General features: G+C 34.1%; 1 long non-coding RNA gene across 1 annotated transcript; it reads right to left on the bottom strand.

Moving 5' to 3' along the window:
- Positions 1 to 557: 557 nt before the first annotated feature.
- LOC112326451 (uncharacterized) lies at positions 558 to 1,667 on the bottom strand. The gene is made up of 2 exons (XR_002980021.2): positions 1,418 to 1,667; positions 558 to 1,110 (listed from the first exon to the last, which is right to left on the bottom strand). It is a non-coding gene; the product is annotated as an uncharacterized LOC112326451 (long non-coding RNA).
- Between the last annotated feature and the right edge of the window lie 7,455 nt (positions 1,668 to 9,122).

Raw genomic sequence — 9,122 nt, forward strand, 5'->3', positions numbered from 1 at the left:
ATCTGAAAACACAAAAGAAATATTAATTTAAAGTAAAAAAAAATAATAATTTAATTTTTTAAAATAATTTTGAAACATAAAAATAAACATACCTTTAAACTTCCATGTTAAGAGCTTGTTTATATTAATGTAGTTGGAGGTGATTTTCCTCCTGCCATAAAACCAAAAGAGTTGTAGTAACTAATAACTCATTTTCAAAAAAAAAAATTCACTTTAAAAACATTTTAATAAATTAATTTTTAACCCCAAAATACCCATTTAGTCATTCTAAAAAAATTAAAGTTAACCGAATAAAAAAAAAACTATATGACCCTATCTTTGTTCTTTTTTTAAAAAAACTTGGTTAAAGGACAATACTATAATTTTTAAAAAAAGAACGTGGTATTGTCCGCCTCTAGATAGTTAAAGGACAGTTGCAATAATGCAGAGGAGAAGTACTGCATGATTGCCAATCCCTGCAGCAACAAAATATCTAGAGAATTACCATTGGTTTTCATACGTTCAAACACTGGGGAGAAACAGTCCATCTCCGTCAAGCATTAGAATGCCAAACAACGAATAACAATTACGATTATTGATTCTCAAAACAAAAATAAGTAAAATATACAACAGCAACATTGCATGTTCAAAAGTCCTACAAGATTTTCGAGATGCCAGAAATGTGATCTTGCGGTGTGATCGAAATAGCTCAGGAGGGATAGACAGAGAAGGAGATGATGAGTTGGGTGGCAAGAGGGATGCTAATGGCTGAGCTTTCTATCAGTAGGCTCCAAATAGGAAGACCTTCGTGATAGTAATACAAGGGTAGCAAATTAACCGTTGGATCTTGCAACGCTAAGAAAAGGTCTTACAAGGTCAAGAAGAAATCGTGGTGGGGACAGAAAGAAACTATTAAGGTTATAAAGCTCAGATAGGATAGCACCAAATTAAGGCCAACAGCTTTCTGTTTCGAAAGGGCTTGTGTCATTGTAGCCTGAAGTTGCAAATCTTCCATCCACGGACATTTCCTTAGGCCTCAACTGGCTTTGTATCAAAGTGTCAACCATGGTGTTCTTGGTGAGGAGTACTCTTTGCACTTCGACATGCATCTTCAAAGAATTAACCTGCAGCCTGCTGCAAAAAAGATCGTGAGCATCAACTGTCTTTAATTTTTTGATGTCACTAAGACAATTTGAGATTAACGTTTAGTTAGAATTAAGAGGACCGTAAAATAGGAAATAGTAGAAAGTGAGAAGCTTTAAGTAGGAACTTTCAAGTGTTCATATGATCCTGTTTTTCGTTCGAGTAAGATGAGATTGATGAAACTGAATTAGCAATTACTGTTTTCAAGATTTCCCAGTACTAATTTAACTTTCACAGATGTTGAACAAAACAAAACTGTTAAGCAAAAGGAAAATTAAGTGCTCCATACCCATACCTTGAAGAGAACTTCCACCAGCTGTTTACTAACTTTTCTTTTTCCATGAAAGCTAGCTCCTCACCCCATAACTTTGTGATTTGCGAAGTGATGGATAGCTAGGTAAGAAGCTTTATGAAGGGAAGGTCGGGCTAGATTATGGGCCCAACAGCGATGAATCTAAGACTAGTGATCCACATCCGAAGGAGATGTTTGGTGTGACTTGTGAGTAAAGTCGTGCTGAAGTTAAATATTACAGAGAGGTTGAAGATTGTTTCATGTTCGATGCTAAAAGAGGAAAGGAGGGTTATTAAGGTGGTTAAGATTTGACTGGAGAGGAAGGGTTAAAATATTTTTAATAGGGATAAACTTTTATTATTTTTTTTAGTTTTTTAAACTTATAACCCACATTTCATTATTTTAATTTCAATAAATATGCCATGCAGAGAAGGAAGTTAATTATGTTTTGACTTATAAAGCTCAAATATTAAAAAAAAAAATACTAAGAGAAATTGGTGTTGTAAGACCCCATTGATTATTTTTTTGTAAAAAGATTTTTAAAAAAATAGTTTTAAAAAAATATATAATTTTCAAAAACTCTCTCTCCTCATCATTTTTGTTACCCCAACCCTATCTCAATTAAAAATGTGTTCGGTAATGCGGTTCAACTTACTTTTCAAAATACTTTTTAAATTATTTTTCATTTTAAAAACACTAAATTGATACTTTTTAGGATTTTTTTTATGATTTTGATGTGCTGATCTAAAATAAAAAAAAATATTATTTTGATGTATTTTTAATTAAAAAACACTTTTAGAAAAATACTTCCGACTGTTGTGGATAGGCCTTAAACCCAAAGTGGTTGGGGCTTTTTTTTTCTATTTTTTTTATCATTTGGTTTTTAATTTAATGCCATCATTTAGTATAGGGTTTTTATTGAATTGTATCCTTCAATATTGGGTTGATGGTAAATCAATTTTTATAATTTTATCTTATAATAAAACAAAAAACATAATTCAACTCAGTGGAGTCTATAACCCAGGTTACGGGCTTTGTGTGTTGACTAGGATTAACTTGACTTGTTTTTTTCTTTGATGTTGTTTTATCTATCTAATCAATAAGGTAACATCAAAACAATTCATATATAATTTAATTTTAAACTTTGAATAAACAAAAAGTCAAGTAGTTTCAAGTTTAAACTATTATAATAATGTAAAAAAAATTACTTACTGTCTACATATTATATTTTTTTTACATTCAAAACATATTTTTTTCCAAGCCTTAGGCATGGGAAATAAACTAGTTATACAATATACTAAAAGGGTTCAATGCCCCTATTACTGTTTACCTAAACTCAAAGCACTGTAGATTGGAGCAGTGTAATGACAGCTCAGCCCTTGTCACAAAGAGTTGCAAGGGCAGCGGGGGAGGGTTGGGGTTGTTTTTTTCACTATGATGCATTTGACATTGAAGAGATGGTTGGGAAGAAAATGGTCACTTCAAGTTTTAGTGGGGCTGCCCTGGGTGTCAGCCAGGCCCGCGCACCCACGTGAGGACATTTGGCACTTGGGTTGACCTTCCCTTATGCTGATTCAGACCACGTTGCGTTGGGGCTGGCTTGCTCTTGCCCTAGATGTCAGCCAGGACTGCGCCTCCACATGAGGACACCTGCCGTTTGGGCTGACATGCCTTTGCGCTAGCACCACCTGGACGCGTCCACGCCCAACCCCCATGTTAGGTCTAGACACGACCGCGCCCAACCCCACGCTGGGTCTAGACGTGACCGCGTCTAACTTCATATTGGACCTAGACACATGTGCGACGTGTAGCGCGGGCATCCAGATGCCCCTGTTACTGTTTACCTAGACTCAAAGCATTGTGGATTGGAGCAGTGTAATGGCAGCTCAGCCCTTGCCACAAAGAGTTGCAAGGGCAACAGAGGAGGGGTGAGGTTGTCTTTGCACTAGGATGCATTTGGCATTGCATGGATGGTTAGGGAGAAAATGTTCGCTTTAAGTTTTGGTGGGGCTGCCTTGGGTGTTAGCCGAGCCCGCAGCCCCACGAGAGGACACCTGGTGCTTGGGTTGACATGCCCTTACGTTGGGTCATGCCCGAGCACCACATGGCGCTGGGGCTGGCTTGCCCTTGCCCTAGGCATGAGCAAGGCCCGCGCCCCCACGTAGGGATACCTGGCGCTTGGGCTAACTTGCCCTTGCGCTGGGTATGATCCAAGCGCCACATGGCACTGAGGCTGGCTTGCCCTTACCTTAGGTCAGACCTGAGCGCCACGTGGCACTAGGGCTAGCGTGCCTTTGCCCTTGGCATGAGCCAGGCCCGCGCCCCTACATGACGACACTTTGCATTTGGGCTGCCTAGGCTTATGCTGGGTCAAACCCGCGTGCCATATGGTGTTGGAGCTGCCTTGCCTAGGGCGCACAACCAAACCACCCAACTTGGGTCCGAATATGCTCCAAGCCTAACAACCTGGTTAAGCGTGGACGCGTCCAGGTCCAACATGGAGTTGGTCGCTATCGCATCCAGGCCCAACGTGGGTTTAGACTTGGATGCGTCCATGCCCAACCAAGTTAGGCTTCGGGCTTGTCCGGACCCAAGGTGGGTGGTCTTTGGGTTGTGGACAGACCCAAGTGGGTAAAGGCGTTGTCTGGGCCCAGGGGGTTAGGTTGATGCCGGGTCTAATAGGGGTGGGGTCCTTGACCGGACCAAACAAGCTTGGGGTTTGGGTTTGTGGCCGGATCCAAGGGGGTAGGGCTTGGTGCCTTATCTTGAACCCAAGGGGGTTGGGTCCATGCCCGGACCCGGTCACGTCCACGCCCGGACTCGGTAACGTCAACGCCCAACCCCATATTGGGTCTGGACGCGACCATGCCCAACCCTATGGTGGGACTGGACGCAACCGCGTCCACCCCATGCTGAACCTGGACGCGTACACGCCTACCCCCACGTTGGGACTGGACGCGACCTTATCCAACTCCATGATGGACCTGGACACGACAGTGACCAACTCCATGTTGGACCTGGACGTGTTCACGCCCAACCCCACGCTAGGCGTGGACCCAATGGCAATGGGTCTTGTGCAGGATCCAATGGTAATGGGTCCTAAGAAGGACCCAAGTCTAATGGGTCCTGCCTTAGGACCCAACTCGCTTGGGTCCTCGCTAGGACCCAAATAATCTGTATTATAAATATTATTCGGCTTTCTTAATATAATAATGTGTGTTATAAATATTATTATTTCTCTTATAATTCAAAATTTTCAAATAAAAAATATTATTATTTGTGTTATAATCATCCTTGGAATTCTTAATATAATTATTTATGTGATAAATATTATTGTTTTTATTATAATTCTAAATATTCATATCAAAAATAGTATTGTTTGTCTTATAAATATTATTATTTTTATTATAATTAATACTATGAATATTAAAAATATTATCATATGTGTTATAAATATTATTATTTTTATTATAATTAATATTATTAATAAAATAATTAATAGTATAACATCAACGGAATAAAAAGTCGAAGAGCATTTAGACTAATCTAAAAAGTTGATAATACATAATAAAATGAAATACAAAAACATTGAAAGCATTGATATCTAAGGGAGTAGCCACACGGCGAGTTAATTGATAAAACTTAAAAAAAAAATAAAGAAAACAAATCCAAAATCTAAAGTGAAAAGGCATTGATTATTTGCTTTTACATCAAAGTGTGTTAATCATGGCGAGTTGCTTAAACTAACAATGGAAAACAAAACAATCATTTAGTCGATGTACTTTCATTACATCCTCATGTAATGGATATCTTTAGATCATGCTTTGAATCCTTGATGTCACTAACGACCATATAATTGGTTGTCTATACAAACTTTAGCCACAAGTGAAGCATTTTCAATCGGAAAGCCTGGAATTGCTCAAGACATGGTCTTATACTTGCTAAAAGAATTGTCACGATTTGAGTTTTTTTGCTTCCTTTTCTTTTTCTCAGAACATCCCATATGCTAAGGAAGAGTTGGTTGCTAGTAATTTGAATTAAGTCTATATGGATCCACGCAAAAAAAAATTGAGATAGGAAGCTTTGTTAAAATCTATATTATAACATTTATAATACGGATACCAGAAGGGCTCAAATAGTATTTTATAAAAATTTAATATTTTTTTATTTAAAATTATTTTTATGTTTTTAAATTATTTTAATATGTTGATGCTAAGAATAAATATTTTTATTTTTAAAAAAACAATCACCATACCTAAAATTATAATAACAATAATAATTTTTTATTATGTCAAATATGTGAGAGTGTATATACAATATTATGTTAATTGTTCGGTTTTACACATTTAGTAATGTTTAAGTAAATTGTTATAGAAACATGCATAATGGATTAAGTATAGTTTTGTGTAGATGATATTGACATATATTTGATGATCAATATATATATATGTATTCTTCTTTAGACAAAACGATGATCATTGTTATAGAATAGTTTATTTTTGAAAAGAAAATATATATAGATGTAATTGGAGATTTTAGATCAAAATATCTAACAAAAAGTAAATTATAAAACCTTGCTAATTTGTATCATTTATTTGTCTTGAATGCATATTGCTCTTTCTTTTTTTTCTTATTTGTTGTCATATCTTTTGCATGTAAGTCTTTCATTACTAATGCTTTTTTATTACCATTAAAACTAATTTTTTTATCAACAGGTAAAAGAATCAAATATAATGGTGTTAAAGGTTTAAACCATAAATAATTTCAAATTGTGAATAATCAGTGGTACATGTATACTATGATTATATGCAAATTTAATAAATGACAAACAATATTTTCAATTTTTAAGATTCTTTTGAATGATAGCTTTTAATAATTGAGTGAAAGTTTTATTTACTACTTCAGTTTGACCATCTATTTGTGAATGACAAGTAGTATAAAATAAAAAGTTTAGTTCCTAACTTACCCCACAAAACCTTCTAAAAGTAGCTCAAAAACATAATATCTCGATCAAACACAATACTCCTTGAAACACCATGTAACTGAACTACCTCCCTAAAGAATAAACATATTATATTCTTTACATCATCAATTTTATAACAAGATATGAAATGTGTCATCTTAGAAAATCTATATACAACATTAGATATGGAGTCTATTCCTTTTATTAACCTGGGTAAATCCAGAATAAAGTCCATAAGAATATCAACCAAAAGTTCATTAGGAACAGGTAAAGGTGTATATAACATATGAGGCATAACTTTAGACTTAACTTGTTTATATGTTATGCACCTATCATAAATTTTTTACACATCTCTTTTCATGTTAGGCCAGTAAAAATATTCATGTAAAACTTCTAAAGTCTTACTAATCTCAAAGTGTCCCATTAATATGTCATCATGAGCTTTCCTTACAAGCAATTCATATTTTAAATAATTAGGCACATATAATCTTTTATCTTGAAATAAAATCCACCATGCCTAAGAATCCATTAGTTGTTGTAAGTTCACATTGAAAATAAATTTCACTGAAATCATTATCATTGGGATATATTTCTTTAACATACTTAAATCCTAAAAGTCTAGTATTTAAGGTATTAAGAAGAACATACCTTCATGATAATGCATTTGCAACTATATTTTTTACCTTGCTTTTATTTTATAACATATGGGAATGTCTCAGTAAATTTCACCTACTTGGCATGTTTACGATTCAACTTACCTTGACTTTTCAAGTGTCTTAAAGATTGGTGATCGGTATGAATCACGAACTCCTCAGGCCAAAGGTAATGTTGCTAAGTCTCCAAAGTCCTTACTAATGCATACAACTTTTTATCATATGATGGGTAGTTTAGATTTGCACCATTAAGTTTTTCACTAAAATAGGCTAAGGGCTTTTTATACTGCTTTAAAACAACTCTAATACCTATGCCTAAAGCATCACATTCATTTCAAAAAAATTTATAAAACTAGGCAAAACAAGTAACGAGGCCGAAACTTTCTTTTAACAAATTAAAAGCTTTCTCTTGTTCAATTTTATATTTAAAACCTACTATATATATATATATTACAATTTTAGTTAATAGAGCAACTATTGTACTAAAATCTTTCAAAATCTTTTATAAAAACTAGTCAATCGATGAAAACTTCTTATCTCACTTATCATCTTAGGTGTAGGCCACTCTTTTATAGCCTTAAATTAGCCTCATCCATCTCAATATCTTTTTCACTAACAACATATCCAAGAACAATCTTTTCCATACAAAAGTCACACTTCTTTAGATTAAGATACAAACTTTTCTTTTCTAAGAACATCAAGTACATGTCTTAAATGATCTATATATTCATCTAATCATTTATTGTAAACAACTATAAACCTACTTATGAATGCAAACAATATATGGTTCATCAATCTTTTAAAAGTATTAGGCGCATTAGTAAGTCCAAAAAACATGACTAACCACTCATACAAATCATATTTAGCTTTAAAAATAGTTTTTCATTCATCGCCTTCTTTTATTCTAATTTGATGATATCCATTTTTAAGATCAATTTTAGAAAACAATAAGATCCATGAAATTCATCAAGCATATAATCCAATCTAGGAATATGATGTTTATACTTTACCGTTATGTTATTGATTGCTTTACAATCAATTAACATTCTTCAAGTACCATCTTTCTTAGGTACTAAAAGTACAGGAATAGCACATAGACCCATGCTTTCTCAAATATACCATTTCAACATAACTCCTCCATTTGCCTTTGAAGCTTCTTTGTTTTCTCAGGATTACTTCTATATGCTGGTCTATTAAGAATAGTTGAACTTGGTACTAGGTCAATCCGATGCTCTATATCTCTTTTAGGTGACAATCCACTTGGAATTTCATAAGAAAATACATATTTAAATTTCTATAACAAAGAAACACAAACACTAGGAACACAGGAATCAAGTTTGTTAGTGTTAAATGTGCCTCCTTATTCAAGAGTAAAATCATAGGGATATCAGAAAAATAAGCATGTGTAAGATCACTTTCTAACCAAAGTTATGCAAGCACATTTAAGTCTTCAGTTAAGGTTATTAGTTATCTTTTTTATATTCATATTCTTAGTCTAGCCTCCCCTTCGAATGGTTTTTATTTAATTCATATTTCTTTATATAAGAAATGCATTCATATTCTGCATTATTTTTTTTTAGATTAACGTAGGTGTCTAAGCCAGCTTACGCGCACCTCGACTAATCCTACGGACTCTGAAATTAACAACCATGTAAGTCTCCAGTGGCCCTGAGGTTTGTGGGACTCGAACATATTCTGCATTGTTCTTGTTATGATTTGGGGATATATTTATTTATTTAAAGAAACTTCACGACCAATTCTTTCCAAAAAAATCATGATTGCATATTCTATCCATATACAAAAAAATATTTGTCTTTCTAGTTTTTTTGTTTTAAAAAAAAGAAAAAAAATGTTTTTCATATTCATGCATATATGGGCTTAATAACAAATTTGCAAAGTTCATTAAAAAAAACAAAATGTTTTTCATATTCATGCATATTTGGGTTTAATAACAAATTTGTTAAGTCCATGAAGACTTGGCCAAAATTAAAAGGTTCATTGGGCCGACATACCCAATAAACTTAAAAACCCAATCCAAATTTTATCTTTCTTATAGGTCCAATATCCATTTTAAAAAATGACTTAATTGACA

Source organism: Populus trichocarpa, chromosome 2 (genome assembly GCF_000002775.5).
Source record: "Populus trichocarpa isolate Nisqually-1 chromosome 2, P.trichocarpa_v4.1, whole genome shotgun sequence".
Classification (NCBI taxonomy): domain Eukaryota; kingdom Viridiplantae; phylum Streptophyta; class Magnoliopsida; order Malpighiales; family Salicaceae; genus Populus; species Populus trichocarpa.